Consider the following 26,667-nt stretch of genomic DNA (forward strand, 5'->3'; position numbering starts at 1 on the left):
TCGACGTTCAACATACAATGCCTCCAGAATTCGGTGGAAAGTGGGTAGCGGAGTGTCTTAACACTAGACTCCTTCTGATTATTAAAATACAAATACATGTATTAATAGAATAGTAGTGTTAAATAAGTTTTCTTTGGATTTACTATCCCTTCTTCGTATATTATTTAAAACAAAGTTTATAGAACATCTTAGCAGAATTGTGTCTAAGCATAACTTGGTGAAAAAGCTTTTTCTGGTCTCAGGTGTCTATATTAATCACAAAGCTTAAGTTCCGTACTTATTTATAAACTTCCAATTATACCCTGATTTAAAAATATGAACAACTTATTTTTCAATTTACTTAAGAATTATAATGTTTTACGTGATGAATTCATTAATATATATATATATATATATTTAAATTTATATTTTCATTTTTTTGTTCTGGTGTCAAGGTAAATTTCTCTAAGCGGAAATCGAACTCACAACCGTTGCAATTACAATCAGAACCAGTACCTTCCACCGGTCTCAAATATGACGAATAAATACGAAAAATAAATAAATTAACTTAGATGTATACTATACTTCATTTCGCTATTTCCCACGTTTCCATATCATCCCTTAGCCAGGGGATGCGTCAGACCGTCCGGGCGCGTGTAGAGGGTGGACGTGTGCCCCCTTCTTAGAAATACAAAGTTATCGCGAGTGCTACGTGTTCTTTTGTAAGTATTTTAGATAAAATATATTTTTTTTGTGTTTGTTTTGTTTTTTTTTAATATATTGTAGCTTTGTGTTTTTGTGTCTATTTTATAAGTAAAATATTATATTTCTTTTTGTTTTAATTTTGTGTTATTAAAAACAAAAAAAATATCTCTATATAATCAATATTTTTTTATAAAACCCAATACTTTTGTTACAATTTTCTAAATAAATATTTTTTTCTAGAAATGAATAAATTATAATTATAATCTTTCATATTAAATTAAAATATATCTACATGTTAAGTTATTGTAAAGTTATCTAAAAGTTAGAATATAGATAATTATCTAATATCAACACATAATATTTACTCTAGAACCGATGAGTCGTTAGTTCCAATTTAAAGTTATATTAAGCGCGCAATGTATGTGTATTGTTTTTTAAGCTTCACACAGTATACCGCACATAGAAGGATAGGTAAAAGGAACCTAGGAACCTACTGTTAAGACACTCCGTTCCCATTAAGACACTTCTGTTCTCTAGTTTCCGTCTAATTTTCGAGACATTTGAGCCCACAACACCCGTCTTCGCCGTCTTGATATTATAAAATATTGGTACTACACTTTACAGTATTACACTTTGCTTAGATAAAATGCGTCGTCTGTCGTCAGGCGCCAGGTTGCCACTTTTATTTCCACCGAAACAGAGACACTGGAAATGTTAGGCAGAACTCAACTTTATATAATCACCCTATGGGGGAACAACAATAATTTAAGCTCTTCTCCGAGTGGAACACGAGCCTAATCATCGTTTTAGGTAAGCTAAAACGATGGTTGGGCTCGAGTTCCACACACAGTGAATAATACTAACATACAAAAACCTTAAATACATTTGAATTTGACACTTGAAACTTAAATAAAGTAGTTGCCGTCTACAGCTTTGTTTTCGTGGATGTTAGGATGTTAAATTGAAAGTCTCTTTATTTCTCTTTCTCTCAGGAACTTCGAGGATCCCGTTATTAGTATTGCCCTATACTCTTCAAGGAGCTTACAAGACTAATTGCAGCGTTCAACGCCGCGTAGTACTAGCTGTGATTTGTCTGTCAGTCATTCAGTAAGGGAAGATTTTTATACTATATACATTAGTATTCATAAATACTTAATATAGAGAAACAAATATATAATAATCTACACGAGAAAAAACTCCTCTTCCAGGCTCCATCCATAATAAAAAAAAGCAAAAACACCATTTCGAACTGGAGAAAACTTAGTAGCAAAAATGTTCCGTTTGAAAGCACTCGAATGTGCGAGACGAGTACTTCCGAAGGGGTGGCGGTTCCAATCCCTCCTCAGACGGTATACCTAAATATATCTTAGACAAATATCTATATAACACCCTCTTAGACTTAAATGAGAATGACTCAAAATATCTGTAATTCTTGAATATCACTGAAAAATTACAATATCGAGCAATATTACGTTAAATTAAATAAACGTTAAATTAAATTATATTTTTTTAGAGCATGGCATATAATAATAATAATATTATTTATAACAATTTAACAATATACATGAACGTATTTCTTTATATATAATTGTAGATTTTGTTACTATATTCATCAAACACATATTCTTTTCTGTTATTTTCATGTAAGAAAAGAAAATTTAAAATTTATTGACTATAAATTAAATCTTTACTTTAAAAGTAATTCAATAAAGTCTGCTATCTCTTAATTGTGATCGACATATATAAATTGATTTGGATGCAAATGTATTGGTACGGGATTGGCTTTGTTACGTCGCCGTCACGGTTTTATTGCAGTGCGGGCATATGAAAAAATTTTACCTTTATCTACAATTTGTATTAAATATCTTTTTTTTACTTTCACGTTATATAGGCTGAGAGAATCTAGTGTTAAGATACTCTGTTCCCATGTCTTGCGCGCTTTATCTTGTTAACAGAGCGACTAAATGGAAATAATTAATTTTCTTAAGTGGATATCGAACTTACAACAATCGCGTTAACATTCAGGCGCCACAGCCTCATCCATCCGTCCCAACAGGCTGTGCCTTTGCGGCCTGATGACCTCAATCATGTATATTAAATATTTATTAAGCACTATTAAATATTTATTATTACATCCCGCACTTAAACTCCTCTTAGTTATTTGCATTTAGCCACGAGAGCGGCGCCGCAGGTAAAACCTAGTGTATAAATAAATTGCACCAAGAGTCTATAGTGAATGCTTCAAATATTAAACCACATTAAACTTAGACGAGGATGCACGAAACTTTGCCTTGAACAGGATATTGTGAGCATTTATAAACTGCTTGTACCTACTAATAGCATACCATAATACCAGTATGTCTTAACTCTAAAAATTAAATATAATCTCTTCCCTAAGCTTCACTTTGTATCTCAAACATAGAGGGTTCATACACTATGTTCCTATTAAAACACTTCCGTTACCTACTTAATAATATTCAGCCATTTCATTATCAATTTCCAAACAGATAAGCATTCTTCCACTAATACTAAAATAAATGACACTTAACTGACACCCCCAAAAGTAATAAACGGAGGGAAAAAGCACCATTATTTTTTATTCCACCTGATTACCATATAATTTTAGACGGGCATATCTACATATTTCACTCAAAACGCTTGCTCAATTACCGCAAAGCTGGATCCTGCTGGTCCTGTAGGATTTTACACCTGTATTTTGGGAGCACTCGTTACCGCTCGTTAAGTTCCTTTCGGGTATAAAAAAGTTCGTCAAAGCCCTTTGAAGCTGCCGTTCCCGTTGTTTGTTTACGGATAATTTGAAAAATATTTCGTATAACGTTGAATTTGTTTTTGGTATATATGGGATCGTGGGTAGATCTATGTATTTTTTTTTCATTCGTTTGGTTTATCAGCAAATAGAATTGTAGGATTTTTCTGTGAATCCTCTTCGTGTTTTTGATATTTTTGAAATATTCTAAAATATTAATCCGTCACAATATAAAATGTAGCTTTAAGCTTTTTTTTTTTTAGCGGGGTAGGCAGAGGCAACCTAGTTTCAAAATCATCCGATACCCGCCCCCTCACCCAATTTCCGAGATATTGCAAGGTAACGTAATTCAACGCCGCGCTGTGTCTACTAGAGTGGTAGAAGAAAAACATTTAATTGGAATCATTCTATCGATTAATCATCTGAATTTTTTTGGACATGAGGAACTATTAAAAAATATAATAATGATTTACGGAAATAAACGGAACGGAATGAACGGAATTCGTTTCAGCCCCAAATAATAAACATCTGTAATTTCACCAGATCAAAAGTAATGACAACGCCATCATTTTGAAAACATCTCTTTAATCTTCCATTTCTTGAGGCTTACCTTAAAGCGATTTCTAACTTTAACCTCCGATGATTACCGGACTGTATTAATTTCCATTCTCAACAATTCCTCTTGGAAATTGAATCAGAGATAGGATCGCCTTTTTCATTATGTACCTACTTGTTGGCAGGAACTCTTATCGGATAACCTAAGGGCCTTCTTAGATTAGTTTAATCGGACTTTTTAATTTTCGATATAATTTATTATTGATTAATTAAATTAATTTAGTTATAGCTGTCACAAATTATATAAGAATATGAGGCTGCCATGGCGGTGTGAGATAGCGTCTGGTTGTCCTCTCGAAAATTGCAGAAAGCATTTTCAATTGCGGAAAGCATAGGGTATAGAATGTTTTGACACTATTTTTCTCTAGGTTTCCCTCTCTCAACTTTGCTATAACTTTGGAGAAAAAGTGTGAAGCTAAGATAAAAGAATTAAAAATATTAGTTGTTAAAAATTTAGTTACCAAATATGGGTTACTTATTTAAAAAAATATTTAAATTTGTAAACTCTTGTCTAAGCTATATATTTTTGGTTTATGTATGAAAAAAACAATTAAGTAGTTAGTTAGTACTTACTATATAATTTGGGACCAACCAAAAATAAAAAAAATACATACAAAAGCTATAAAAATTAGATTATCTATATCTAAATGATTTAAACAAGTTAAAAACATCAAATTTACCAAAAAAAAAAAAACACTTTTAAATTTGTCGATAACCCTCTACATAGGCTTAGTGATACAAAACGCCAAATAGTCTATTTATTCCTAACAAAAAACACTGAAAATTAATGTTGCATTGAAAATAGGGCTTAAACATGAGATATCGCCACGAGTTTAGAAAGATGGCTGTATAAAAAAAATACTTGATCTAAAGTTCCCTTTCGATTTTAAGTCTGGGGATATTTTTTACAGTCAGAGCCTCCAAGCTTTTTATGCGTTAATGTAATTGAATCCTCGACGTAGTAAGTTACATTTCATTATTTTAAGCACATCTACTTTGCGTGGATTTTATTTGATAGAGTATCCTTGTCCTTGCGTTTTGTTTTTTTTTTAGTATAATCTGTGGGGATGACATTTTAAGGTTTATTTTTTTTTTGAGGATTTTGTTTTTTATATATCAAATATATTTATGTGGTATATATTTTTTAAAGTAAATAAAGATATTCCTATAGAAGCTGGTATTGTGGTGGCACAGCACGGTAGATACCTAAAGGTTATACATTATTCTTTATCGGCTCATATTGATGTAATTGAGTATTTATCATTTTAAATTGTTAAAATGGCTTATCTTATATCATTATTTTTGGGAAATAAATTTGTGAAAAACGAAGTTATATTTCAAATTATTATCTAAAATATTATAATTAAACTTTATCGACACAAAATGACTTAAGATTTTTTTAAAAATATTAAAAATTAAAGGTCAACTAAGAACAGATTAAAATAGGGATATATAAAAAGAATTGATTTGAATATTTATTTATATTGGGATTTAAATTTTTTCGTTCTGGTGTCGAGGCAAAGCCCGGCGTTGAGTTCCCGAACAAAAAATTAAAATATGAATTAAATTAATTATTTTATTTTCTCGAGCGGAGATCGAACCCACAGCCAGTCACGTTTACACACTTGTTCCACTGCACCATGACTGCTCTCATATTGTATTGAACAATATTGTACATATTTGTATAAAATGGCATCCAGCCATTAATATAAATGATATAAAGATATAACCACACAAAAGACCGTCCGAAATTTTATATAAATTTATATACAAATACTAAGGAAAACCACCAATCCCTGATCCCGGTGTATAAAGGGTAGTTGCACCCAAATTAATGGCATGTCACTAGCAGGCCACTGCACGGGCGCGGGCCAAGCGGAAGCCTTCCTTCCTTGCGATTTAAGTTACTAGCGAATCTGTCGTCGCCAAGTTTCTCTAATAGCCAAGGTTATATTTTTTTATCTGTTTTTGTGGCAAGTTGAAGTTTTATATTTTTGCTCTGGCTATTTTTGTCTGTGGTTTTGAAACTGCTGTTTTAGAGCAAAAAATACCTTAGTTTCTTTTTCTCTAGACGTATGTCTTTTACAATTTCAAAGTAATTTTCTATACGTGTTGGATTGTAATGAAGATTTCGCTTGTCTGAATATTATTATTTTTATTTCCTCCGTATAGTAAGCTCAGACATCCTATAGTTAAACTACTGTGAACTCTATCTTTTTTTCAAATTCAACACATTGAGTGTTGAGTGGCGACCAAAGTCGGATTTCATCATAAGAAAGCAGGAAAAGTTTAAATATACATGATTATGTATGGGGATTCCCAGATGTGGATTGAATCTAAAACCATCGCAATTAATGATTGACGTCCCACTGCACCACAAAGGCAAGACAAGAATAATTAAAATAAATTTAAGGATATTCCGACAACCGCTCCTCGCTCCTGCATCAAGGCAATCAGGGCAAAGGGCGGCCAGTGAAATATTATTGGAATTCCATTCCAGATAGGCCGGCCCAGTTTGTCGCGATCGACTTGCCTGACAAATACCTACCTTTATCGAGCTCATCTGTTAGCATGGTAACGGATTGCGAATGTTATTTTATTATTTGAATTTAGGTAAATACCTTAGAGTGTAATGGTAAGTCACTGTTTTGTTTTTTGGTTAGAAATCTATTGGTTTAATTTGGTTTTATAATTCTTTTTGTTATTTCATAGAATAAACGATGTTAAAGTTGTTATTATTATAAGATTTTCACGTGTCCTGTATATGGCAGAGTAGGCAGAGCGAACCCACTCTGCCATATAAGTGGGAATTGAACCCACAACCGCCATAAACGCCAAAAAACATTTTGAAAGCAATGGTCCTAAAAGTGCTAAATTTCTCTTAATACTTAGATAGATACTCATAACTCTCTTTGTGAAAGTTTTGGAACCATGTGGTCATTTTTATGGCGCCCGTTTAGTACTGGGCTTTCCGTGTAAAGCTTTATTAATTGGGGGAGCGATATAAGAGCTTACAATTTTGTTTTTGTTTGTTTACTTAGAGAAGATATATTTAAAATTCTGTGTAATGTAATGAATATGACAATGTTATTTTATTTTAATCCCTTATTTAAAATACAAACCGAGATAATTACATTTTTTGAGTAGAATACTAAGTTTATATATTTTTTGTTAAAGATAAAGTAAATAAATGTTTTCATTCAGGGTCAAAAAAACTGTTCAAGTCAGGTGGGACTCTCCCACCGAGCGAGGGTTCCATACCAGTTTTAACAGCTTCCAGGCGTATGCACTCATTTTGTATGAAATTAACTGCATTTATATATTTGTAATGATTTTGAAAATGAAATAGCTATAAGTGTCCACTTTTCGGATTTTTTTCTTTATTTGTATTGTAAGTTTTAACTTCGTACCAAATTTCGAAACTGTAGGTCCACGGGAAGTACTCTATAAGTTTTGATTACGTGGCGAATTTCATACAAAATGCTGCTATCTTCATATATGACTTATGATCATCTCTAATAAATAATACGTACCATAATGATTTCACCTCGAGGCGCGTTTTCCCAGTGATATCGTTGACAGCTCTTGATTCATTTAATTTCCTGCTGGAAGATTAATTTGTCAAGTTACGCAAACAAACTTGGGTAATTTGCGTCGTAAGAAGTAAAATAAGTATTTTTTTCAATTACGAATTTACTCTAAATATTTTTTTTAGAAAAGGTGTAATTAATTTCTTTTTAATTATTTTGTTTTAGGATATAACTTTTTATTAAAGAGTATTTTAAAAATTAGGACTATAATTATTTTTTACGCACGGCGTTCAGTTCTGCGATCATACACAGCGTCGGAAATTATAAAAAAAAGGCAGTGGCAGAGGGAGCCTAGTGTTAAGACACTCCGCTTCCCTCTTACTCTCAAGTAATTCCAGAAATAGACCAGTAATTCTCCAATTGTGTGTTGAATAGCAATTAATCTTGTTGTTCAAAGTATACCACCATCATCATTTAGATACTAAAACTTAAATGAAACTTTTAAAGAGAGACAGATAAAAGAGAACAATACCGTAAATGCCATTTATTGTCTGTTAAATAAATACTTTCAGACATGAAATATACAAATTTATAATGACAAAAAAGTTGGCAGGAAGCGGATGGGTCCGAAGAGCTGAGGATCGAGTGTGGTGGCGAGAATTGGGGAAGGTCTATGTCCAGCAGTGGATAAAAGATGGCTGTTGATGAATGATGATGACGATGATGATAATGACAAAAATTGGTACTCAAGCCCTTGAATGAAATAAAGCTTCAAAAAATGCCATTTCAGAATTTCACATTTCAATTCAATGTTTGTTTTCCACTCAAATCGATACTAAAGATGTGGATAATCACAAAATGTTCGAACTTAGCATATGAGGTTTTTTCTTTTGTTTGCTTTCTTATTGTTCAAGATGAATGGAATACCTCTTTGCCGCCCTACTTTCCAGCCGATAGTGAAAAGCCATTTCTACCTTAGCTTCTAGCTTAGCTCGGCTATTTTAGGACTTTTTTACACTTTTTTTATTTACTGTTTAATTACTAGAAACACAGGTTTTACAGGGTTTTTACCTGTAATTTTCGGATGCCTGAAACATAATACTGACTCAGAAGGTGCCGATCTTATAAATTTTTAGGTAAAAAATACACCACGGTAGGTGCACTCTAGTCTGCGCACTCTGGCCCGTACTTTAGACAATTTTTTTTAGATCTTGAAAAGGCATACTATCAACCTGTAAATAAAGATTACAGGTTCGGATCGCCATACAACAACAACAACAACAAGATTACAGGTCTGTCAGGTCTTAGGTAAAATCTGGAATTTAAGCCAAATTTCTGACACCATATTTGAGTTAGTCTTTTCTTGTATACGATATTAATAAAATTAATTATAAACTTAAACCCTAATTAGAGAAATCATCAGAGCTTTATAAACACCTAAGAGCCACCAAAACGTCTTTTTTTAGCTTCACACAGTATTCCGCACATAGCAAGGTAGGCAGAGGGATCCTGAGGATATAGAGTTAGGACACTGTTCCCATTATGAAACTTCCGTTCCCCACTTACCGCCGAATTCTGGAGGCATTGCGTGTTGAGTAGCGGACCTCAACGACGCGCTTTACTTTGTTAGCTGAGCGAGGAAAGGAAGATATTAAGTATTTTATTTACTTGGGAATTGAACCCACTACCTATCACGTTTACAGTAACTCTTTAAAGTCGGTTTAAGGAAATAGAATATCTTCAAGTAAGTAATCTTATTTATTTCATGCTCATTCAGCACTTAGAGCTAATATTGTAATCTGATTAACGTCGTAAAGACGTAGTACGGACTTTATGAAGGACAAATATTTTGCATTTTATTTCTAAAGTGCAATTGGCATATTAAAATCCTTATTGAAAAAGAACAAAAAAATTGTAACTAGATTCTTTCGGACACCGTGTCATGCTGGAGTTACTTGAAGATAAGAGAAGTGCTTCCCATTTCTATTTTCTATCTAGATAGAGTCAAATAACTTTATTTATTAAAAATATATTTTTAAAAAAGATATATATTTAATTCCTAAAAGAGTCAAGGTATTTGAATTGTCTTTCCTACATATTTAACTTAATGTCTAATAATTGTTAATACCGTTTACAACATCTTTAACAGCCTCGAATTTAAGAATATTGTATATTGTAAATCGAAACCCTATATAAGTATGACCATTCTCGTTAATAATTACGTAATAAGTAAAATTATATTTTCTAATAACTATTTCCAGAACTATTTCCTATTTCTAAAAACTTTTTACTATATAAAAAGTCTGCCTACATTGTTTCGTTTGAAACTAAAATCCTCAGGATTAAACACGCGACACAAAATTGCAATTTGTGGAGCTAGAGTAGAAACTGTTTTAGTTTCATTTGTCGCTTTAATGAGGAGTTAGATAGAAAAAATTGCACTCGTATAACTTACTAGAGACTCTATCGCGGCTTCGCCTGCTCATATTTATTTTACATAAAGTTTTGTCTAAATGCGTTCAGCAGTTTTAATATCAAAGTGTTACTAACACCTATCTTCTAGATTTATAACATGACAAACGCCCATGCTCGTTTGCCATGTCTTTTACGTAAATAAAAAGAACTAACAATAATTTAAACATAAACATTCCCTTGAGTGTCAATCATCGTTGTTACAATTATATACTTTTTGGCTTATTTTTCTTTAAAAGACCTTAACAAGTTTTTTGTCTCAGGTTAAACTAGAAGTAAGCATTTCTACAATATGTAATGCAATGTAAGCATTTGAACTTAAATTTAGTTTTTGGTTGTCAAAAAACGTGGGCTTTTACATATATTATGTAAGTACGTATGTACGTTCGCAGTTCGATTGTCTAGCTAGTAGCTACTAATTAAAAATTTCCACGCGACGAAAGTTTATTCGAGTGGAGTGGGAACGTTGAGGCCGTTTCAGGGAACATTAGGTGTATTTGTTATTAACGTTTATAAGTTATATTAAAAGTTGTATGGGTAATAGTTAGCTCTATATGGCAGTTTATTTTTTTTTAACCGACTTCTGTAAGAAAAGGAGGTTATCAATTCGACTGTATTTTCACAAAATTCTAAAATCTTTTTTGACTTCAAAATTATAAAATCTTTGTAAAATTATTTTTCACTGTTTAGTTCGTTGTTAGAAGTCGGTTTTTCTTTTTGCTAAAAATTAATTTGTTAACTAGTTAGCGCAGGCCATGAATTTTGTTTCTACTCAGTTGTTCTAGAATACCTCTAATAGTTTTGCCTATGGTTATTTTTCTATCGATTAATCAATGTAAATCAAAGTGAAAAGAAGAAGTGAGAAGAAGTTTACACTTTGCAAAAATCTTGCAAAGTGTAAATTTTTTAAGTGTTTTATTTCTTTAGACTACTTTACGTTATATCTGGTATTCAATACTTGTAATAATTCTCTAAGCAAAAATTTACACTGTTAGAAGAGTTTAGAAACTAGAGAATTGCTGTTAATCAAATTTTGTGTTCATAATATTGTAGTACTGAGTTCTTTACTTTCTGTCCGAATTATAGATATGTATGCTATTTAACAGAACTAAACGAAACGATTTCATTTCTTTATTCTGCCGAGTGCATCAAACCCACAACTAGCACTTATATTCAGACGCTTTACCATTGCGCCATGATGATGATATATTCCTATACGATCCTCATGTCCTCCTAACATCATCATCACAAATATGAATGAACTTACATTCATTTATTTCTTCTACGATAAGAATTAAATATGAATCAAATTAAAATGTAGACCACGTACAATATTTTCATTAATTGTTTATTAAGGCTGTATTCCAAAGACTTTTGTTGTGAACTGGAAAGGTTGTTGAAATTATTTAAATGCCACTCTCGTGCTACAGCTGTCAGCTTTCAAGAAGCAAGCTAGTAGGTACTGTAGCATTCGTGTTTTGAAATAGCAATAAGACTATTGCGATATTAAAGCAATATTTTACCTTTGCCGTGTTTCTCTTTAATTATTAAAATAATTTTGATTTTTGCAATAGAAACATTATTTTTCACTTACCGTTCTTATCTATCTTTTCTTATATAAATTATGTTGGCATTTTGTATGTAAGTTACAACTTTTCTATTGGAAATTTTAAAATTAACTTTAAAATTAATGATTAGGTCCTAAAATTATATGCCATTTGTTATTATGATAATTTTATAGCATTTTTAAAAATCTTTAACTATACGACCTTTGAACTGGCAATCGTCAGACTTTAGTAGGCCCTAACTGCTATTCCAATATATAGAAATTTGAACTACCCGTATTACCAAAATAAGCAATGAGAATTAAGTTATTCATAATTCATTATCATAATCTATGCTTATAATAAAATCGTAAGAGGGTCGCTGTCTGTACTTGGGAGATATTTAATAAAGTTGTTTGTTTGTCTGTGATTTAGATGCGGTTTTCACTGTTGGATTCTGGCAAGCTTTCCAAAACATATAGGGTTTATTTTATTACAATCGGTTCATAAATAAAAAAGTTATGTCAATTTAAAGTATTTAGTTCGACAAATTTGCTAATTGCCGTAATAGTTATTTTATATAACTGATTTACTGAATTGACTGCATCTTTAGTTTTCAATTTCTTTATTAATATTTCTATTTCAAGCGGGCGTAACCCCGGACGGGCCCACTAGTACTACTTATATATATTTATCCTATAATAACAAGATTCCTATATGACATAAAGCCGTTTAGTGTTATTGTTCCGTATTAATTCCGCAATTATTCTGGATATTGGACATTGACGTTTCTCTTGTATTGTAAGTTAATACTCATGTCGAATGCAGATATGGCTAAGTATATTAATCTAAGACATGTAATATTATGTTTGTCGCTTTAATCCCGCAAGCAACAGGATAGACAGAGAAAACCAGGAGTTAGAAAAATATAGAGAGAGAGAGAGACAAAAAAACGGAAATTTGTGAGTTTCTATGGGAATATAATATATCCCCTAAATATTATATTATAGACTAGAAAATTATAATGTTATTAGAACACTAAAGTAAATCGGATTTCTCAATAAATAATTGTATCGTTCAAGAGGGTGAGGGTTACTAGTGAAATATAAATATTTTAATATAAGTAGACTGTTCAATACATTTAATTTAATTATTATACATATGCAGAAACTTGGGTTATTCTAATAAACATTTACAATCACGTTCCTAGAAAACAACAAGAGTACATCTTGACGTTAACAGCTCATGTTATCTGGTTAACGATATGTTATTAATTAAACAAAATAATGAAGCTCATATCGTACAAAGCCTTAGAGAATTCCTAAGAAGTAAAGTTAAAATAAAGAATAAATTAAGAAATTAATCACGAATTAGCTTTGCGACGTATAATGTATAATAACGGTAACGGTAACGGTAACAGCACTGCTCACTCCGCCTCTTAGCGATGGCCTCTTATGACAAGTTCTTACTAGATACAAATTTGTTTCAGAAAATAAAATCTATTACGAATTACCTATTTATACCTACCTATTTATTCAAATAAATAGGTTAGTTACTTTATTACCAACAATGTTTAACACAAAATTTATGACACACTATTAATTAACGTGAATTTATTATTATAATTAATTAGAATTAAAGTTATAAATTAATTAATTATTTAAAATATTATTTATCGTTCCCACCTTCTATCAAACACAAGGTGTGTCCAAAACAAATGAATGGCGGCGAAAGCGTGCGTAACACCGAAATAAGCGATTTAGCTGTTTTATTAAAAGCAGCCGTTTCAACGTGCAGGTGACAGTGATGGATTCATTGTATGGAATTCTTTTTTTTTTCATCATATTTTCGTTTTGAGGTTAAAGTTTGAAATTTTTAATTGTTTTTGTTTATTTGATAAAAGTAATTATGTAAAAAAAGCCTTATGTTTACCTATTTGGTTGCTTGGGGTGGGAGGAGCTAGACTTGAAAATTAAATGCATTCGATATAACTTCGATAATACTATAAAAAAAACAATAGATTGTACCCACAATAAAGGGCAAAGATTGCATGTCTTAGAATTGTGAATTAAGAAAGGCCGATATTTTAGTCTTGCAACGCAGCGTTGAGTTCTGCCACTTAACACGAAATGCTACGAAAAATTCGATGGGAAGTTTGGAATTTAATGTGAACGAAGAGTCTAAATACTAGATTCCCAAGTTCCCTCTGTCTACCTTGCCACTTACGGAATACAGAGTGAAACTGAAATTTTTTTTTTGTTACACAATGAAACTGACAAGTCGTAGTTTATGTACTTCTATGTACACTCGTTGAGTACATATAATTACATACTTTATATATTTTTTGGATCAATTAATTTTTGTAATAAATTATGAATTACATAAAATTTTCTATTTATTACTATTACAAAATGCAATAAAGAGTATAATAAATATATTCCATACTTATTTCTATACTAAAGTAGGTATTAATGAAGACAAAACGAAGCCAGTCGTTTACTCGCAGGTTAGCTTAGTAGGCCTTGAAGCGACACAATGGACAGTTTGCCGCAGTTGCGCTAGCTAATAGAACATTTTACTCTAGTCTCATTTAAGCTTATAGAAATCGTTTGTATTTGAAAAGTTAACTTTAAATTAACCTTATATTATTATTTTTTGATGACTCACTTGGGAAGTGAAATATTTGGTTTTTTTTATTTTCTGGCTCTGGTAACGCGGCGTTAAGTTCCGTCAGTCAACACGTAATGCTTTAAAATCGGTGGAAAGTGCGGAAGTATCTTAACATTGGGTTACCAGGTTCAATCTGCCTGTTATATGGGAGATACAAAGTGTAGCTAAAAAATGTGAAGATTTAATCAATCCGAGGTCATCGTGGAGCAGTGTCTGACTTTAAACTCGTAGTTGTAGATTTGATTCCCAGAAATTAATATAATAATTAATAACCTCAAGGGAATGAAATTATCATTAAAATATTCCTCGCTATTATAAGAAGACCAGGTGCGGTGTGAAGGAATATTTTTTCATTTGCTAGATTCGAATATTGTTATTTGCAAGGAAAATATTGTTAAAATATTGTTGTTAGTTTTTATTTATTTTAATACAGAACACTTAGTACATAACTTAACGCGGTAATTTATCTATTCAAACCAAGAAAAAAACTATACAAAAAAACGCTATTGCCCTGATATCCAAAAGTTAATATATCATATCAAACATAGACAAGCAATCTCTCCTATACAAAACAACCAGCAAAAAAGAAACCATCGCCGTAAGCACACAAGATGAAAGGATCCATCAATGATAGGAAAAGATTGTCAGTTCATTTGCTTTTACATCTTGAAAGGTCCAAAATGTTCGGGTAAAAGGGATCTGACATGCGACCATTGAGGTTCAAAGAAGTTTCGATTTCGAAAATGAATTTGGAAGTTCTTTTTAAATGTTCTTAGGCCATTTTTTATTGAGATTTACTGTAGTGTCAGTATACTTTTTTTTTCATGTTTTTTATTTTTTGTGTGTACTCGTATATAGGCCAGTCGTGGCGCAGGGCCACAAAGTGGGACAGTAAAATCGACTGGTTGTGGATTCGAACCCCATTTGAAGAGATGAAATATTAATTTAAATTTATATTTCCTTTTGCTCTGGTGTCAAATTGGCAGACAGTGGGAAACGGAGTATCTTAACACTAGGTTCTCTCTGCCTACCCTGCTTTGGGCAGGATACAGTGTGAAGTTAATTTGATTTTTTTATTTAAGTTATACAGGATGTTTGGCAAAACAAATCGTAAATACAACAGCGAGGTCTAGTCGAGTTCTTTAATCAACTGTATATCATTGTAAGAATACGAATAAAAACGTCGTTCACTTCACGATATCATTCGAGAGTCACACTTAACTGCCTTTTTTTGTTGAACGTAAAAAAATTTTCATACAACCTTGTTATTTTCTTTTGTGAATATGGGGTAATGTTGCTGTTTCACCGAGATCCTATACATTGTACAAAAAATCTCTGAATTTCACATAATATTTATTTTGCGGTGTTTAATTCCGCCACTTAATACGTACTGTCTTTCATTTACTACCCTGCTATGCAGAATACAGCTTGAAGTTAGAAAAAATGTGTAAGAAATCAAAGTAAAAATAATTGTTTACTTATATTTATATGATTAACGATAGCCAATATCAATCAATAGTATTTAACTTTTTTTAACTATTTTCATTTAGAACGGAGTCTCTTAACACTAGATTCCCAGGTTCCCTCTGCGCGATACTGTATGAAGCTAAAAAAAAGATAATAATTTAAATATAACATAAAATTTTTCTTTTTTAATAATTTTTATTTTTTACTTATTGTACACCCACCCTTAATTTTACTGTGAAGATCTTAACGGAAGAGCGTTAATTAAGATTTTTCTTTTACTATTACTCGTTTTAACTTAGCTCTAAACTTACGTACAAAGGCGAGTTGAAAGATCATTACTTTTTTTACTCTCGAGTGCCTTTTATAACAATAATTTAATTAGTTTATTCTAACTATACTAAATAAATTCTAATTTATACTTAAAAATCTAAAATTTATTTCTCTTATGTAATAAAAGTATATATTGTATTTAATTACTTTATTTTCATATTTTAGAATACGTATTTTTTTATTCATCATATTCATATATCTAATGATTATGTACGGAAAAAAATTGAAATATTTTAATAAAGTTTTTATCAATTTTAATAACTGACCTAATAAAATTCAGCTATCAAGCACTAAATATTTATAAAATGAAAGAAAAAATTATAACACAATAATATCTATTTAAAAAGTCTACAATTTTTTTATTACTTATAGAGATCCTTAGAAAAAATAAAAATAAAACGAACGAAAGGTGCATAATAGAACGTCTTCAATTGTCACATCTGATCTATCGATGAGGGTCCTATGAATCTTTTATTGATGTCGGCAGGTAATAAAAATGTAATGAAAATCGACACAGATATCCGTAATAAATTGATACTGACATTTGCTTATTTTTATTACTTTTTGACATACATACATATGTATATAAGTATAATATATAAGCCGGGTTTGAATATGAATTTCATATAGAAGAAGTGAGAACTTGCAGTAAAAATATCGGAAATAGTCCGAAAAATTTAAATTTATATTTGAATAAAAACGATTACAAATTTATAATTGTAATTTATTTCATACGGTTGTATTTACCATTGACCTACAATCTTGAAATTGGTACGGAGCCCTCGGTGCGCGAGTCCGATTCGCGCTTGACCAGTTTTTTAACTTCACTCTGTAATCCCGCATATAGCAGGGAGAGTAGAGAGTCTTATATCACTCTCTTTTTTAGTTTCGAATTGAAAACTTTGTGTTTTGACTGGTGGAAAATAGGAATCGCATCCATAGCAATTGTGTTTACCAATTATGTTTTCATTTCAATATACTTACTTTACAAAAACATAATATATACTTAATAATGAAATACAACCTTCATAAATTAAATCATATTTATTTGGTAATCCGCAATTCAGTTTTATAGTGGATAGTTAACCTCTCACAACTCATGTTTTCCCATACAAAAGTTCACACAGAAAACTCTTATACTGTTTCATTATGTCTGTCAAAGATAAATTCAGATTTCATTTAAAGATCTTTTACTTCCCGTTGACGTGTTGGCGGTGATCAAAATATATGTGCGGATGAATGTTGTCGGCCGAATAAATATGACATATAGATTTTTTATAATAAAAATGTTATAGAGTCGAAGTCTGAGGTCGATCGTGGTGCAGGGGGACAAAGTGTAGCTGTAACAGGTTTTGGGTTCGATTCCCACTTGTGGAAATGACATATTTGATATTTTTATTTCTTCGCTCTGGTTTCGAGGCTCCAGATATAGTTCTCCACTCAACGAGCAATTTCTACAGAATTCGACGGAAAATGAGGAACGGAGTGTCATAACACTAGCTACCCTCTGCTTACCTTGCTGTGTGCAAGAAGTAAAAAAATAAAAGTGTTACAAAAATTAAGTATACCCCGTACACTATATTTCAAATTCCTTTAAATCTACCTTTAATATATTAGTTACAGTATAGAATACATATTTCCATAGCATCGGGTGCAGAGATCGTAGCTTCAAATTGTTGAGGTCATTGTGGTTCAGCGGCATAGTGTATGACTGTGGGATTGATGGTGGATTCGATTTCCTCTGAAGCAGTGGAGCATAAAACAGTGCTGCGGTGAGCCTCGCCGCTCGACACACAAGGTCTTGAAAATTGGTCAGAAACTGACCGTCTTAACAATAGATGCCCTCTGCTAATCCTGTTAGATGTGGGATTCAGCGTGAATCTGAATTCGTGATAAATAATTCTATAAACATGAAACTACCGTGGCTATCTAATATATTCGATGGTGGTGAGTTCCATTACCAATCAGGGGAGAGAATTATTTTCAATTTCCTGCTCTCGTCGAAGCGCCGTAAGCAACTAGTAATATTCCCGAATTCGGGCAAAACGGACAAAACGGATAAAGAACGTAGTGGTCTCTAGGACCCTAGTATGTGAGTGACCCTAGACGGAGACGGAGTGTCCCTAGATTCTCTCTGAAAACAGAGCATTACCACACCATTCTTCATTTTAACGCAGTTGATTCATAAAAGAGAACCAAATGACCTTTTCACAAATCAATAGAAGCATCGAGACGGGCTCCGGCGACAATTCGTAAAGGGCAAAACAATAAATAAATCGTTTTCACTCCTTCAAACATTTACTTTGAGAACGTTTGACAGAATGAGAAATAGTTCTGTTTCAGGCTTTTCACGATGTCTCTCCCCTGGCACTTGCTTTTCAATACTAATTGAATAAAGTGAAAGCTGTCGTGATTTGTGTACGCGTTTGTTGAATATTAAACAGAAAGACTGTTCTTAAAATTTTGCTGTAGAATTTATTTTATAATATTCAAAAAGTTTATAGTCTGTGTTATCTCGTTATATTTTTTTTAGTTCACGCTGTATCCCACATATACCAGGGTAGGCATAGGGAATATGGGCACCTAGTAAGACACTTTCGTTCCCCATATTCCGTCAGATTCTGAAGGCATTGCGTGGTGGAACTTAACAAATAATTAAATCGTATAAAAGGTGGTATTTCATTATATTGTATTTTGTTAGCTATATTGAACTTAAGCAGTGAAAGTGAGTGTAGCATTGTAGCCTCTGAAGTCTACACTTGGGTCCATGTACCAGGAACTGCTTCGAGCTCAAGAATTACAGCAGCAGTGGTTTCCTTCACATCATTAAAATACAGATGATAAAACTACGAGTTTATTAAACAAATGGTACATATATAACACGTAACTGTTAACGAATTCTATTTAAGGGTGAAGCCGTAAGTTAAGTCAGTTTAGTAAGTTTAGTAACTTAAAGCTAGAGTATTATACAAAGTAAATTGCCCATTGATTCAATATATAGCAATATAGAAGTGATTTGATTTTCAAAGGTTGTAAAGCGTTGTCTTTATTGCACGCACTCCAGGCTGTTTACCACTCGGTCACGTCCGCAAATAAGAGTTCCTTGAGGGAGAGTTCCTGGAGGACTATTTTAGGAACCCAATACCTACCCTCTCTTATTAGCTATTGATGTTTTGGCTGACCTTTTAATATTCATTTTCATTATATTTGTTTTCATTTCTTTTCCTGGTTCTCTCTCCTTGAGTTCCGCCACTCAACACACAATGTCGCGACATTCGGCAGGAACGAAATATCTTAATATTATGTTTCTTCTGCTTACCATGCTATGCGGAAAAAGCATAGATTTTTCTTAAAGTTAATTTATTGCACAAGAAACTAGGTGGAGCATTTTTCCAAATTTCTATGACAGTAATGGGTTCAATTCTTGCTTTGAGAAATGTTTATATATGCTCTATATACATTTTCCCGGTCTTAACAACTTAATGTCAAATTGAAGCTGTATTTCCTGTTTTATATAATGTTTTTCAATTAAAAAAGCAAGCACATAAAATTACATTTACACCATAGTTTTCTTTTATTTTCACAAGCTGTTAAATATTTTCAAAGCTTCGTATACCAAGCTTAGTTCCTTATAAAAAGTCTAAGTATAGAAATTGAAAACGACTTAATAAATTTTTCACATCTATTCATTGAAGAGAAACGGCGATATTTTTTACCGCCCTAATGACTTTTGACATTAATCGGAGCTTTCAGCATTTTAGATTGTATGAGTTCGTGCGATCACTTTTAAAAATGAAATGTTCTTATAAATTGTACCTACGCTGTAATTAAAAATTACTTAAGGTAAGATAAAAAGTAAAAAAAAACTAGTAACTAATCGTAGCGCGGGGGGGGAGGGGGGGCTGGGTTTACAGAATGTAAAAGCGACTGGTTGTGGGGTCGACCGAGTGATATTATGATGATTATGAAGTAGTAAGAGTACTATTAAATGTAATATATTTTTTAGCTTTAAACTTTTTTCCGCTTAGATAGGCACAGAGAGAGCTGAGTAGCGGACCTCAACGCCATACTTTATCTTGCCAGAGCCTAGAAAGAAAAAATATTATTCTGCCGAGGGAACCAAACTCTAAACCATCATATTAATAGTCAGACTTTGCCCCACTGCGCCTCAATGTCTTTAAGTAACTTATTAATTAATTAGTTCACTCAATTTAGTTTAAGGTTAATAGTTACCTTAAAATAAACAATTAGAATAACAATACGTATATCATTAGATATAGAAATATATTATACTAGTGGACCCGGACGCGGCTACGCCTGCTTAAACTATAAGAATATTTATTAAATATATTTTCAGTTTTCAATAGAATTAGTAAGAAAATATAAGCTTAAATAATCAAAAAGAATAATAGTTAGAGACATATTATTAGAAAAATTATCTGAGAAATTGAAAACCAACATAAGAAGTAAAAGTAACTAAAGGATATTTTTAATATTAGATAAAGTACCTAGAACCCGTACCTAAAAACTACCTAAAAATATTTTTTTCCAACAATATCAAATAAAAAAAGAAGAGAACCAAAGTGTATTTTAAATTAATTATAAACAGCAAATAAAGTTCGAAAATGTATGAAAATTTATAAAATCGTCAACGTCATCTGCCCGTTCGCGTCGGTCGGTTCCGTAGGTACTCATACTATGCCACCCGTAGGCTAGGTCATTTCGAATCAGTGACATCTCCTTAATTATTTATTAGAATGTTATACAGTAAACTATAATATCAATCTAGATGAAATGCTGAAAGTGACTATTAAATTTATTTTCATAAGGATGAATATCAAAATGTCGCGGTAACGGTTGCGTAGCGACGCGACGGTTGTTATTAACATGGCAGAATAAATTGCATGTCAAATTAGAAAGTACTTTAAAATATATTGGTTTATATGTGTAATGTAATGTTATATAGCCTATAGCACTTCTGAAGAATGCAGCTTTCATACAAAACAAAAACAATGTAAATAGGACCAGTAGATCCAGAGATCTTAGCGTTCAAACAAACAAACAAACAAACAAACAAACAAACAAACTCTTCCGCTTTATTATATTAGTATAGAAGTGATGCGTCTCCGATGTAATTAAGTATGTTTACCGAACGAGATAAACTTTAACACAATAATGAATGACTGGCACACAGTTTTGACAAGCGTTTATATGTGGTAGCGTTAGCATAAAAATGCAGTTATAAATATAATTATATATTTTTTCATTGTTATTACTTTTTATCATTATGTAATTTTATATTAGTTGTGATATTTAATAATATCTACCCGATATCGTACTATAAGTACGTATAACTTAGTCGTTAAAATAATTGTAGCGTGATGTTATTCTTACATTTTATAATGTATATTTTTTTATTTTCATCTTATTTAAGTATGTATTAAACAAAAGATTTATCTTACTTATATTTCTCCATCTATCCGAATAGATATTAGAGTCACCTTACCTAACCTTATTACATGTAAAATATATGGCCTTTGGAGTCTTTAAGAGATTACTGTCCTAATAGACCGGTAAAGTTACGTCACCGTTCTATTCATGCATTATTACAGTAGTGTAATCTATATATATAAAAGGACTTGTCCTCACTGACTGAGGTAAGACGCACGCACAGCCGTAACCGCTGTGCGTAGAAACGTGGAATTTGGGCAGATGTTTACTTTCGTAACCTGGACATCCACTAAGAAGGGATTTTGAAAAATTTTAACCCTAAAGGGGTGAAATAGGGGTTCAAAGTTTGTATGGAAAAAAAATTAAATCGGCACCGATTTTTATAAAATTTGAAATTTAGATTTTTAAAAGTATTTAATTGAACACGTGTTTCATCGTTTTCTAGAATTCTCCCCCTAAGGGTGCAAATAATGGGTTGAAAGTTTGTATGGAAAATTCTTAAATCGCCACCGATTTTTATAAAATTTGATATTTAGACTCTTAAAAATATTTCGTTGAACACATGTTTCATGGATTATTAGAATTCCCCCTAAATCCGCAAGCGAAGCTGCGCGCGTCCGCTAGTATAAAATAAAGGCGTTTCTGTTTGTACGCAAAGGTCATAAAATCACATACGGATAAATATTGTTAGTTCTGCCTTCTTAATTTAAATTAGTTGAAAATTATATTAAACCAAAAATAGAAGTCAAAGTGATGCATCATTACACTCTGCTAGACTATGACACTGTCATTTAATAATTCAAAAATAAGTATATTATTTTATATAAAAAAAAATATTTATTGTTTTATTTTGCTATCTGTACCGGGATGGACCAGAGAGTGACCTAGGGTATCAGTTATCATCGGGACGCCGTGACGAATGTTGGCGACTGAGTGTTTTAACACGAGTTCCGTGACAGTGTTTGGTGATTTATACTATTGTTATAACAGTAAGTTGTTAAAAACTTTTACTTTGAACTATTATAATATTTGAATGATTATTATGTATGATCTATGAGATAAAACTAAGAAAATGACTATAGTTCATCCAAACTTTGTTTTATTGTTTTTTAATGTGCATCTAGATAGAATAACATTTTTTTTTCTTTTATTTTTCTCTCATAACATGTCCCATGTCGTTCTCCATTCTCCGCTTACTTAGAGCATTTACTGATTGGATATAATTTACATAAAGAATGGAAAATTTAACTGATTAAACAGGTCCACGTTGTACAATATAATATGTATTTAATATTCGCATAAGTAAATATTGAAGCCATACCCATTACATTTATGTCCACTTAGCTACGACGGTGTCTAGCCAAATTTTTGAAACGAACCAATTTCTAATTAGGATAAAATAGAAATTTTATTTATTCTCCAAGATTTTAAACTTAGATATTTTTGTTTTATTAATTTAACAATAACATTTTTGTACTCATATATCTTGTGCATTGTGCAAAGTAGAATATCTCAATGATAATTTCTAATAGGTGGCGGAGTTCAACGTCGTATTCTATTTAAATGGACAAGATAAACATTTGATCTAAATTTTGAAAACAAACATAATTATTTAGATATGTTATATATATATATATAGGCTTTAGAAATGTTATTAGGAAAGGCTACTTCGATATCATGTAGAGTCATTTTGCAACTGCCTCGTGAATGAAAATAATGTTTTAAAATTAAATTTCAGCTTCTTATCTTTAAGGGACGATCGTAATATATGAATATTAAAAATATATAAACGCCATGTTTATGAATTTGATTACTACTCGAAGGAAATAATTAAATTTGTTTCTAATAAATAATATCTGCTATAAGTAAGTCTAAATATAAATTTCTTAAAAAAATATTTTTAAAATATGTACAACTATTTATATATAATATTATTTACTTAGAGTATTTAGTTACTTATCAAGTTGTTTTGCAATTTAATATTAGTCATTAAATTGGAGGGCTACTTAATTAAAATATTTTTGGTTAAGATTGTCCTTTACTTGTTTACCTTATTATTAATTAATGATTAATATCACTAACTTTAACTCGCAGCTTCATCCTTATATACAAAAATAAAATACTTAAAGTTGTTGATACCAGTCTTGGAGGACACTAGGTTCCCAGGTTCCCTCTGCCTACCTTGATTTGTGCGGGGTACACACGACACATCGATGCTCGATTGCTCGATAAATGGACTACAATATACGAAACTATAGAAGAACTTGGCACAGTTGGTATATGTTTAGCGTAGATAAAAGGAGCCTAGTACTCGAGACATCGAGTGTTGGCGGAACTTAACGCCAACGCCCAAGCAAAACGCGAAAATAAAAAAAAAAAACATAATTTTAAGTATTCTGTCTACGTACATATTAATAATAATATTTTGCTTGAAGTATTTTCCGATTTGAAAGATCCTTATATTATAGCCTAAAAATTGATAGAAATTAAATATTTCAACATTTATAAAATTGTACATTGTAAGTGTAGTATACACAAAGAAAGAAATATTTAGAAACTCAAAGACTATCGAGATTCAAACCTGGACCTTTTGGTAAACAAACGTTTAAGCGTTCTAGCCAATTAATTTAAAAATTAAGCGAAAAATTTTAAGCTTTTCATTAAACTGAATATTCGGTTACACTGTATTATATGTACCTACATTGCGAATTCCATGTTAATATTGTGTGTGATACGACCACATATATCTAACTAAATTTGTACTGGATTCCACACAACAGGCAAATGGTTATTGATTTACATATAATATATGTATATACAGGGTGTACTGTTGTTTATCTCGTACAGCCTATAAATACTAATTTGATGGAATGTAACAATCTCTTATATTAAAACTAGCGGACGCGCGCAGCTTCGCTAGCTTATTTAGGGGTGAATTCTAATAAACCATGAAATATGTGTTCAATGATATATTTTTAAGAGTCTAAATTTCAATTTTTATAAAAATCGGTGGCGATTTGAAGACTTTTTCCATACAAACTTTCAACCCCTTATTTGCACTCTTAGGGGAAAAATTCTAGAAAACCATGAAACATGTGTTCAATTAAATACTTTTAAGAGTCTGAATTTCAAATTTTATAAAAATTGGTGCCGATTTAAAAAAATAATATACAAACTTTCAACCCCTTATTTGCACCCTTAGGGGGGAATGAATGAATGATGAAACACGTGTTCAATTAAATACTTTTAAAAATCTAAATTTCAAGTTTTATAAGAATCGGTGCTGATTTAATTTTTTTTCCATACAAACTTTCAACCCATTAGGGTTAAAATTTCACAAACTACCTTCTTAGTGGATGTCCAGCTTACGTAAGTAAACATCTGTCCAAATTTCACGTCTCTACCATCAGTGGTTACGGCTGTGCGTGCGTCTTACCTCAGTCAGTGAGGACAAGTCCTTTTATATATATAGATTATGAAATACTTGTTTTATATGAGTATAATAGTGTAGTATATAAGGAATCTAAAAACTAAAAACCGGTTAACTGAGAGTTGGAGTCGCCCACTGAAGGTTCCGTACCAATTTCAGGATTGTAGATCAACGCAAATTAAGTTGACAATTATTTAAAGAAATAAAGTAATGACTAACAAAGTCATTATTGTATCGCACACTAGGATAGGCAAATGGAACCTAGTGTCAAAACACTTCATTCTCCGTTAATGAAAATTGAATTCACGTGACAAAATCTAAAACGTAGCAAAGACGTATACGTATATTTATTATCTCTCGTTATCGCAAAACTTTTCTAATGAGGGCTAAAAGATTTGCGGAGTCCAAATAAATGATCTTGACAGACGGACATTTGGATAACAGATTGATCCTATAAGGGTTGAATTTTTTCTTTTTAAGGTACGCAACCCTGAAAATGGTCATTTATTCAATAATTTTTACGATATGTAGTTACATGCAAAAGAAACTCAAGCTTTTTCCCGTACATTAGGGTAGGCAGAGGGAACCTAGTGTCAAGACACTCCATTCTCTGTTAATGAAAACTGATTTCACGTCGTGAAATATCTGAAAAACAATATAGACGTATACTTATATTTATTATCTCTCGTTATCGCTAAACTTTCCTAATGAGTGCTGAAAGATTTGCGAAGTTGCTTATATAAACGTCTAGCGGTGAGGACTTCCTAACGAATCGAGACGATAAAGTATCGTTTTAGCTTTTACTTTTATGTTATATAGAATTTTGTATATATATATATATATATATATATATATATATATATATATATATATACAAATACAAACGCGATATCAAACAATCTGTGAATGTTAAAATTTGGTAAAAAATGTATCTTTCATATCTTATACGTAAAAAGACTTTTTCAGCTTCACGCCATGTCCCTAATGTAGTAGCAGGAAGGTGAGAGATCCTAGTGTTAAAACACTTCGTTTTCCACTTTCGAACGGATTCTGAAAGCATTGTTGAGTGGGGGACCTCAACGCTACGCTACGCTTTATCGAGCTGTAAATAGCTCATTTCAGGGAGTGGAAATCAAACCCAAAACAACCACGTTTGCAATGAAACTGTTATATTGTCCCACTAGAACAGACTGTATATATTTTCACCTGCGAGAGGTAACTACAGTAGGCAGACCTAACGTTAAGAAGGCAATCTGGTCCAAACTTTCCGCCGAATTTTGCAGGCATTGTGTGTTGAGTGGCGTAACTCAACACCGCGCTTTGCCTCAACTCTAATAGTAGTATAAATATAAAGATTATATTCAATTTAGTTTATTGAGCTCGAGCAAAGCTTAGGAACATGCTTTTCGTGAAATCTACATAATGGCCCTAGGCGACGACCAATTCAATAATAATAGGAACCCATGTATGTACGTACTCGTACATATACAATATGAAACTCTTCTATCAGTCGTTCACCTCTTGTTATTATAACAGTATACGCAACTGTAGGGTAAAACAGGAAAATATATTATTTATTATAAATATAATTAAGTTTAGATATCGTATATTACGATTTTTATTAGAATTGTTTTGCTACGTTAGTTATTAATAGTTCATAAGTATCGAATGTTACGTAAAATGGATAAAATAATACGAGACTTATAA

General features: G+C 31.7%; 1 protein-coding gene across 2 annotated transcripts in view; it reads left to right on the forward strand.

Annotated features, from left to right (window-relative positions):
- Positions 1-625: 625 nt before the first annotated feature.
- The window catches only part of tok (tolloid-like protein 1 tolkin), a 75,801-nt gene continuing 49,759 nt past the window's right edge, over positions 626-26,667 (forward strand). The window contains exon 1 of one of the 2 annotated variants that reach the window (XM_085186671.1): positions 626-701. The gene's annotated coding sequence lies outside the window, so the exon portion shown is untranslated. Of the gene's footprint in view, positions 702-22,433; positions 22,520-26,667 lie in introns of those variants that run through there. The other variant, XM_085186670.1, reaches the window with a different exon arrangement.

Source organism: Heliconius melpomene, chromosome 6 (genome assembly GCF_056956725.1).
Source record: "Heliconius melpomene rosina isolate 202511_hmr_F chromosome 6, ASM5695672v1, whole genome shotgun sequence".
NCBI lineage: Eukaryota > Metazoa > Arthropoda > Insecta > Lepidoptera > Nymphalidae > Heliconius > Heliconius melpomene.